General features: G+C 49.3%; 1 protein-coding gene across 1 annotated transcript in view; it reads right to left on the bottom strand.

The window, feature by feature from the left end:
• Grem1 (gremlin 1, DAN family BMP antagonist) overlaps positions 1 to 3,956 on the bottom strand; it is an 11,460-nt gene extending 7,504 nt beyond the window's left edge. The window contains exon 1 of the mRNA XM_004643123.2: positions 3,803 to 3,956. The gene's annotated coding sequence lies outside the window, so the exon portion shown is untranslated. The remainder of the gene's footprint in view (positions 1 to 3,802) is intronic.
• Between the last annotated feature and the right edge of the window lie 2,671 nt (positions 3,957 to 6,627).

The following is a 6,627-nucleotide window of genomic DNA, read 5'->3' as shown; positions in this document are numbered from 1 at the left end:
TATTACTTTTTCTCAGGACTGAATCTTTAGGAAAGCCAAAGGCTAATTTTAATTTGATCTTTAATTTTAAAAGTAACCAACATCTAGAACATTTCTTAAAAGTAAAATAAGCGTTGTTTTTTTCAGACAAATTGCACCAAGGAGATACAAAATAGTGATTGGCAAGCCATAAGATGATCAAATCTCATTCTGTACACAATGTGAATCTTAACCACATTTGTTTTCTCTCTCAATTCTTGGGATTGAACTCTGGACCTTTATACTAGGTTACATCCCCAGACCAGACTTTTTTACTTTTATTTTGAGCCGGGGTCTTGCTAAACTGTCTAGGATAGGACAATTTGTCCTGAATGGGCTATTTGTGATCCTTCTGCTTCAGCCTCCAGAGTGCTGGGATGATGGGTGAACATGCTCCACACACTGCTTCAGGCTCCCTGTTGAAGTCATTTGGGTGGCAGCAGGCTGGGGCTCAGCACTACATGGGCCAGAGAGGAGACCACCTCATGGTTAAGTACCTCAGGAGCTGTAAGAGTGCAAGGAGACTTTTTAGTGGAATAACGATTGTATGCAATTCTTGAGGTCAATAGAAAATGAGTTAGAAAATAATAAATATTAAATATTCACTTAGCACTATTGAGAGACAGGTAAATTATAGACTGTGAATTGTAGACAAAGATGTGGCAGTCACTGTGTGAGTGGAATTCAGGGTTACTTTCAGAGCCACTCTGTGACATGTCCTGGTGCTATATAATTAATTTTACTCCTTTTCCAAACCCCACCACTTGGAGTAAGAAGTTTTATTTTTAAACCCTTATTATGCCAGGCAGTATGCTACACTCTGTCTAAATCTTATCCTTTGTTTTTCACAACAAAATATGAGGTAGATAATATTCTCTATTTTTACCAACCAGGAATGTATCCAAAGGCATACAGCTGGTAGGTGGGAAAGCCATGCTTTGAGTCCTAGGTAAAGCCCCAAACCTCCTTAGCTATTGTCAGCTACCTCCTAGCCCAGTAGTTGTGGGGTATATGAATTTTTTTTCTAATGCAATAAAATTAGAAGTACATTATACATCAAATAATTACTATCTGCTTTGTATCTTCACGTTTACATGTGAAGAAAAAGGCTTTTCTTGTGCCAGATCTTTCTGTTGTACTTTGCCTTTCTAAAAGCACATGTTAGACTCAAGAGAATTCCTTGCAGATGTAAGAAGTGGGCGGGTAGGGCTTGGTGCCTTTCAGACAGACAGTCCCTCCTTTCATAAAACCTTAAGGTTTGGTTGACTGTGGTTTATTCCCCTTTCTAGAACATACTGCACAGCCTGGCAATCAACAAACATTTCTCAGGACAGAGATATCTGTGGATCTCTTTGTGTCTTGTCACTTTCCATATGTGACCAGTAAGACCGAGATGGGGCAGCGGACTAAGCACCTGCTTAGGCAAGCGCAGGGACCAGGGTTCGGTGCCCCAGTACCACATGCTGCACCTGTCCCGCCCCCGGGGGTCCCTGAGCTGGTGATCAAGCCTGGTCCTGGCGGCCCATGCCTGTAATCCCAGCGCTGGGGAGGCTGAAAACAGGAAGATCACTAGGAATCCAAGCTGCATAGTAAGACCCTGTACCAAAGACATAAAAATGAAGATAAGAAGACTGAGATGGGATGGAGTTTAGAAGAACAAGACAGGAGACACTCTTTCAGAGATGTGGAGACATAATCATAATTTATTCTTCCTGTGTTACCACTCACACTAGCAAACCAGGATTTCCTACATATTGTGGATTACCAAAATGAATTCTTAAAAAAAAAAAAAAAAAGGAAACCTGTGAAATTACAGTTTACAAAAGATTCTGATTCTTACAATGACCTGGGGGTCAAATATCCAAAAATGTGTAGGTAGACACACACACACACACACACACACACACACACACACACTAAAGAATCCTTAAATAATTAAGTAATACTAACAACCCAACAGTGCAATTTATCAAATGATAGTAATCAGATCACTACATTTGCAGATTTGGCTGTGGGAGCAGGGGGTGAAGGAGAAACCAGTTTTCTTAAGATCTCTACCAGTTTGTTGTTTAAAAATATCCTTACCCTCAAGTCCCTCCTGTCCCCTGCCTTTCCAAAAGAAAAAAAAAAAAGAAAAGAAAGGAAAGGAAGGGGGTAAGCCCTAGGGGTGAAAGAAGCCTCTCAGCCAGGGATGGGGTTATCTTAACCTTTTTTACACTATTTATTTAACTTGTGTGTACAGTCAGAAGGAAGCCACTACTCAGAGATCCCAGGACAGTTTAAAGCCCCAGTGACCCATTGAACACAATAGATTGTTTTAATCAGTTCGTGCCCTGGCACCATCTCAAGGGAACGTAAACAGACGGCATGCCATGAGGCTTTACCCTTTCCAGCAAGAGATCCAATTACCTACCCTTGGTCGCCTTGCTGCCCTCAGACCATTTCAGAGATTTTTAACCCCAAGCTTTGAGGTTATATTTCTACCTTTAAAAGCTGGGGTTTGAAGTCGGCAGAGGAGGGGAAGGTGGTAGACTGGCGAGTTGCCCCAAGCGCGCGGGAAAAGGGTCAGCAGCGCAAGCTGCTCACCTGGCGTGCTCCATGGCCTGGCACCCCAGAGGTCAAGCAGGCGCTTCCCAGGCCGAACCAGGATCTAAGGGCAGTAGCAAGAAAGAGCTGTGGTGCTTGTGTTCTTCCTAAACCCAAAGTCTAAAAGTAACTAGGACCGGGTAGATGACAGCCCGTCGACTCTCGCCCCTATTTCGCTCTGCAAGCTAGAGTGGAGTCACTGGAGTGATGCAGATGGCAGGCAAAAAATAGGGACCCGGACGCCTGGTGCACTGGAGCAAGGGACTGGCCCCCTGCAGCCAGCTCTGCGGTCGTCGGTGGCTAGCGAGGTGCAGCGAGGCGAGGCTGGTGCCTGAAGATACAGATTAAAGGGCACCCGCGGAAGTGGGAACCGGCGCGTCGCAGCCCGGCGCCTGCACGTCTGCAGTTCAGCCGAGGCGTGCGTGGGATCCGAGAGTCTCAGAATAGGGCGCTGAGCGCTCATCAGTGTGCAGCCAGCGCTCCAGTGTGTGCGGCCAGCAGCGCCCCGTGAGCCCTGCCGCGGGCTGGACCCTGAACCCAGGACCGCGCAGCGCGCTGCAGGCCCGGGAACCAGACCCGTTGGCCTCAGCCGGCGGCTCTGCTCTTTCCAGCCCACTTTTCCCGAGTGCCACCCTCACCTCGCGGGCTGGTAAATACACGCTGCACTGATTTTCCGGACGGCCCTGCCTCCGCGCACCTACATCACTCCTTGCGGCTCTGGCCCGCAGCCGTGGCCGTCCAGCCCCGGCGCAGCGCCCGAGGGCTGGAGCTCTCTACGGCAGCGGGCTGGCAGTCTGCGGCCATGGTCAGTTGCGCCACTCCGGCTCGCTGCCCGCTGTGCGCTTTCGGGGTCGGCGAGTCCAGCAGACTCTGTGGCCCCAAGCACCAGAACCTTAGAAAGGGCAAGGCTCCGGGAAGTGGAAGTGGGACGCGAAGTCCTGCCCGCCTCTGAGAGTCCCCTTTCCTGCCCATTTCCCAGCAGACCCGGCGCTGCGAGGTTACCGCATCCGCGACCGTGGGAGGAACAATCGCGCAGTGCTTCGTCGGGTTTAGCCTAGGAAACCGCAGGACCTTTGCACACCGAGAGGTGCCGCGCGTCCGCAGCAAGAAGGACTCGGCGAATGTCCGCGGCGCCTCGCACACAGACACCCAGACCCGCGAGCACACACCCGCATACTCGCCCGGCTCCCGCGCTCACCTGTCAGTGCGGGGGTCTCGGGCTGCGCTCTCGCCGCGGGGCGCTGCGTGAGGCCGCGGCCAGAGCCGCTCAGGCTCGGCGCGAGGTCAGCGGGACCCGAAGGGAAGCGACCGCTGCGCACTGGGCCACCCGGTCCGCGAAGGGCGCCCCAAGTGCCGGGCATCGCGCCGGCTCCGGTTTAAATGTCAGCGGCCAAGCGCGGCGCCCGGGGCCGCGCCTCTCCATTGGCCAGGCGCGGCAGCCGCCGGCGGACCCGTTATCCGCCCCTTTTCCCGGTACTGCCCCCGCCCCCTGCACCCCTCCTGCCTCCCTGCGGGGTCCCCTCTCCGCCCGCTCGCCTCTTTGTCTGCTCCCCCGCCCCGGCCTGCTGGGAGAGGTCACCCCAGGGAACCGCGCCTGGAATGCACAGCAAATCACATTTTCCGCTACCGTTGGAGAGGGAAGCGCGGGAGGAAATCCCCCCGGCTCCCGGCCTCGCGTTCCTCCGCCGCCCCGGGTCTGCGCTTTTCCTCCAGCCGGCTTCGCGTCGCCTGCCTGGACTCGAAGTTCTGTGGCGAAGGTTGCGCTGGAAAGAGACAGCCTAGGACCCCCCCCACACACACACACACACCCCACCTCCCCAGGATCCGGACGAACGGGGCGATTCTTCACCCAGGAAGAGAACGGGATTTGAGACGCCCGGATCGAGCGGGTCCGGGGCTCGCGGTTCTTCCTGGGCCCCCAACGTGGCGGGCACTGACCCTTGCGCCCCGCCGCCAGCAGCGCCTGTCGCCAGCGTGACACCCTGCACAGCCACGGGTCCTTTTGCACAAATGACGGCCTCCTGGGAGGGGGAAAGCAGAACCAAAAGACCTTCAGCAGTCACGTTTTCCTTTCTAAGTGACCCTAGAAGGAAAAACACAACCCCGAGGAGAGAGGGGTTTTCTTTAAGTCAAGAAACAAAAACATGGAGAGAAGATAACGCCTGGCTAAGACGAAAGTGCAAAATGGTGCAGCCTTTTGTAGTCTTTGCTAACAACCAGATGGACAGAAGCGAATATGCCAAAGGTATAAACATTTTTTCGAAAGGTGGGCGAGCATATTTGTTTGCTGTCTTCGTTTGGAAATTGGTTCTTCTGAGAGGTCGAAAATGCTGTGTGTCAAAGTTAACAGTTCACTAAAAATTTTTTTAAAAAACCCGGGCCCGCGTGCGCTACCAGTGGACTCACTGGAGTACATTCATCCACCAGTTAAATGAAGGAAATCTGAAGGTGTCTGTCTGTATTGCCTAGCAAAAGTAAAGTGAACAATGAAATTCACCAAAAGATACTTAGGAAACATCTGTGACTTAAGTTCTTGGCTAAGTAAACCAATACAAACCAGAAAACAGTATAATATTTTTTGTCTTCAGTGAGGCATCAGGGAGGAGCAAGAACCATACTGAGCACCCACTACCTAGTGCTAGGAACTTAAGAGCTTTCAAAATAAATGAAGCAAGAAGAAAGTTGAAGCTAATATCTACAGAATCTTGATGGAATGCTTTGTACAAGTGACAGTTTCTGTGATATGAACTCAGTTCTGCACTTTACAGGCTCTTCAATAATTTTTTTAAGTTAATCTGGAGTCATAATTTCTAGCTGGGGGCAGGACAGGAACATTTCAAGGGCATGAAGACCTGCTCTAGACAAGTGGGCTCCTAGAGAGCTGGGTAGTGGGAACACTCAGGCAATTAAGAGTTCAGCCCAGCCACCAAGTTGCATGAATCAGCTATTTCCCCTATAGAAAAGGTTCACCGATTCATTAACTCTTTCTAGTCTGAAATCAGGGCTTTCACCACATCTTTGCATGCCTCTTCTACACTCCCCCAATAAAAGTGAGAAAGGTGAATTTACCTTTTGAAATAGGAGTGCTTGGCTCTGAAGTTCTATGTACCTGTACCTAGGAAATGTTGGTCACCAATGTGGTTCAGTCTCAAGAAGCCTATGAGACCACATTCTACAACAGGAGCACCTCCCCCCACTGCAGGGCACCGTTTTGCTTCATTATCATTTATGTCTTCCTGTCATAAAAATATTTCCTGCCACCAAAATGTAAACTCATAAGGGCAAGGACTTTGCCTATTTTGGTCACTTTCCATTACATGAAGCACACACAATACAGAGTGTTTAGCACAGAAATGAATTTGTATGGGCTGGGAATGTTGAACATATTCCCACTACCAGGGATTATCAGCTGAGCCAAGAGCTGAGGATATAACCATTGTGAACGTGGTCAACACAGGCCCTCACTTCCCGGAGTTTATAGTCAAGTGACTCTGCAAATACTAATATAGACATTCAAGGTTTTTTCTTGCTTCCTACTTGTATTTTCAGAGCTTTCCATCAATCATGTAAACCACTGTCCAATAAAGGAGAAGGCAGAAGAGTAAAATCTCCTCAGAAACTTGAAGCATAACTGAAAACTTCTCTTGGTAAGGAGGGAAGAAACAGGACAACAATTGGCATCAAAGTTTGACATTTCAATCTGAGAGACCTAAACAAAAATCACTAAATGATGAATTCCACACAGTGAAGCTACTTTCAACCTGGTTAGAGTCTACATAAGAATAGATTTGGATAAGCTACTGGCTTGTAAAGCCCATCTATCGTTTTGCCTTCCTACTTACAGAACAGCATTAGTAAAATAAAATGGCACCCATAGAACATGTGTAGTCCTTCGATACTAAGAGCCACCACTTTACAGGTTTGGGAAAGCATTTTGAAGTCCTTGGTGGGGAAATTTTTGCTTAGATCTGCAGAAACTATTGACAACTGTTCATTTAATTACAGAGATTATATATACCATTC

The sequence above is a fragment of the Octodon degus genome, unplaced genomic scaffold (genome assembly GCF_000260255.1).
Source record: "Octodon degus isolate 3935 unplaced genomic scaffold, OctDeg1.0 scaffold00166, whole genome shotgun sequence".
NCBI lineage: Eukaryota > Metazoa > Chordata > Mammalia > Rodentia > Octodontidae > Octodon > Octodon degus.
Note: the sequence above shows the minus strand (reverse complement) of the source record. Positions and strands in the feature narration are given on the sequence as shown.